The sequence below is a fragment of the Pogona vitticeps genome, chromosome 5, assembly GCF_051106095.1.
Source record: "Pogona vitticeps strain Pit_001003342236 chromosome 5, PviZW2.1, whole genome shotgun sequence".
NCBI lineage: Eukaryota > Metazoa > Chordata > Lepidosauria > Squamata > Agamidae > Pogona > Pogona vitticeps.
In genome coordinates, this window is record NC_135787.1 from 88,910,691 (window position 1) to 88,913,590 (window position 2,900).

Below are 2,900 nucleotides of genomic sequence, written 5' to 3' on the forward strand. Positions count from 1 at the left end.
CGTTCTCCCACAAACACACACACACACACACCTCCACCACCACAGTTTTACCCAGGCAGAAGCGTCCAGAGGAGGAGGCTGGCGCCGCTGTCCAGATGTGGCCTGGGGGGATGCACCCCTTCCCTGCGCTTGACTCACACCCTCCCCCTAGAAGCAGAGCCCAGGAGGAGAGTGGTCGCCACGCACACCCTGGCCCGTCCAGCCGCCGCTTCTCCGCTTCTCTGTGCTCGGGCAGGCTCTCCCCGCACAGCCACACCCCCATGGCAAGGAGGAGGGGGCGGCAGGGGGAGAGTAGCTGCCCTGAGGGGCTAGTCAGCAAGCAGGGAGCCCATCTCCCTGGGGGGGGGACTCTGGATGCCAGCCCCGCTGCTCGCCAGCTGAGTCCTCCGTCTGAGTCATGCTCCGAGGAGGAGGGGGAGAGAAAGGTGACCAAACAGGAACAGTAAGTTTCCGCCTGGCCGCTGCCACCACCAAATGCTGGGGAGGGACGGTGGGGGGGGGGGAGAGAGAGAGAGAGGAGTGTTGAGGGGAGATCATTATGGGGAAGGAGGGGAGATGGGAGGGATTCCCCTTTTCTTTCCAAGCCGCCTGGCCGCCGCCGCCCCAAGTGCTGGGGAAGGAGGGTGGGAGAGAGCGAGAGCGAGCGAGCGAGCGAGCGAGAGCGAGAGAGAGGAGTGGTGAGGGGAGATCCTTGCGGGGGAAGGAGGGGAGATGGGAGGGATTCCCCTTTTCTTTCCAAGCCGCCTGGCCGCCGCTGCCCCAAGTGCTGGGGAGGGAGGGAGGGAGAGAGCGCGCGCGCGCGCGCGAGAGAGAGGAGTGGTGAGGGGAGATCCTTGCGGGGGAAGGAGGGGAGGCGGGACGGATTCCCCTTTCGGTCCCCAAGCTGCCTGGCCGCCGCCGCCCCAAGTGCTGGGGAGGGAGGGTGGGAGAGAGAGAGATGAGTGTTGAGGGGAGATCCTTGTGGGGAGGGAGGGAAAGCCCCCACCCCCACCCCCACAGTCGCTGCCCCCGCCATCAGTCCTGGGGGGTTGCCCTGTCTCTCTCCCCCTCCCTCCCACTTTTAGAGGAGGACAGGCAAGGAGAGCGCCCCCCCTCCTCAGAAGAAGTGGCGGGCTGCCTCTTCCTGCCTCTTTTGGGATGCAAGAAGGTTTTTTTAAGTGGGAGCAGCACCCAAACAGACCCCCTGCCCGGCTCCTTTCCTCCGCTTCACAGTGTTGTTTCAATGGTGAGCAGGGCGACCTTGCCAGGGCCGAGGGAATGTGAATCCCGGTCTCTTGACTCCAATCCTGGGAACCCCAAGCTCTTGATGCTTGTCTTGTCTTGGCTTGTTTGAAAAAGTGCTTTGCAAACTGTTCTGTTGTCTGAAATGTGCTTGATTTAAAAGGTGTTCCCTCCCTCCTTTGCTGCCCCCTTTCCCCCCAAAACCTGCTTGGCTTGGCTTGGCTAAAAAGTGCTTTGCAAACTGTTCCCTGCCTCCCCCCTCCTTTTCTGAACTTTTCTTGACCTAAGGAAAAAAAGAGGAAAAATATCCCCCTCTAGTGGTAGAAGGCGGAATAGCACCTTCCCATTAGTTTCTATGGACAGAAAAGAGCAGATACGGATTAAATGGTTTTCAATGCATTCCTATGGGAAATGCAGATTTGACTTAAGAACTTTTCGACTTGAGAACCACCTTCCAATACGGATTAAGTTCTTAAGTAGAGACCCCACTGTAGTTGTGTGTGTGTCTGCTTTAGTGGTAAGCAAGCTTGAACTTATGTGTTCATCTGTCTTGTTTGGTTCAGAGTGACTGAGAGTAAATCATCTTCATATATGCTCATATGCTTTCCTGGCATAAATCATCTGGAGAATTGGAACTTGTCAATGTTTGTATGCAACAGAGGGCAAGAACTACGTATGTCCAGAAATCCTAAATGTGATACTCAACCACTATATCAACATGTATTGACCATATAAGGAAAGTCTGACTAAAAAGCACCATGTACTCTGACAAAAACCATTATGCTCCTGAAGGATTTTGTTTTTTTTAAAATGACTAATTAAAGCTCACTCTTTCTTTTTTGTATACAACACAGGGTTCATATTTTGAAGAAATTGCTTCCTCACTTACTGCATCTTGATTGCTGAGGTTCCTCCTTAGGGGCTATCTTCCGAATGCACATAGGTTCAGTGCATCTCTGACCATTATGGAGATCCAGTAGAAAGATCTGCACTCTAATTGCTTAATTATCATCTGCTACTTTTCTTACTCTTCTTTAGAGGATTATGGAAGGGTACATAAAGGGTAAAGGAAATGCAATTAAAGAGCTGCCATTTGTCTGTTGAGACTGATACTATTTGCTTTTATTTTGTAAAAGGTTTAGATCTCCTCCCAATGTATGGGTAAGCATAATTACAAAAATGAATTTGAACATTAGTGAAATGTACAAATAAAACATCTTTATGTTTGGGAGGCAAGTGGGAGTTCTTTTCATGTATCTACTTGTGTAAATTTTTATTAAAAGATACCTGAAGTCATTCAAAAATGGGGGTACATTTTTCCTTCCTGTTTGTTTTGTTTGCAAAGTGTGTTGTACAATTTCCAGCTCTTATATAGCCATAGATCTGTGGCAACCAGAATTATTGCTCTTGATATATGTCAGATCTTTCTAAAGGGCTGCATCAAATTTTGTGCTCTATATTTCAAGTATGTAGAAACTAACTACAGTGATGCCTCTGACTACAGTGGTGCCTCGACTTACAAACTAAATTGGTTCCAGAAGATGGGCGTAAGTCGAAATGGTCGTAAATCGAAGAACCATTTCCCCTTGAAATGCATTGAAATGCAATTAATCCATTCCAGTCGAAGAAAAAAATCACCAAAAAAAAAAATCACTGCAAGACTCATTGGAAAGCCGAAG

The 2,900-nt window shown here is 50.0% G+C and overlaps 1 long non-coding RNA gene across 1 annotated transcript; it reads left to right on the forward strand.

Moving 5' to 3' along the window:
- The first annotated feature begins 259 nt into the window (after positions 1-259).
- Positions 260-2,525, forward strand: LOC140707482 (uncharacterized). The gene is made up of 2 exons (XR_012087571.2): positions 260-442; positions 2,076-2,525. It is a non-coding gene; the product is annotated as an uncharacterized LOC140707482 (long non-coding RNA).
- Positions 2,526-2,900: the final 375 nt, after the last annotated feature.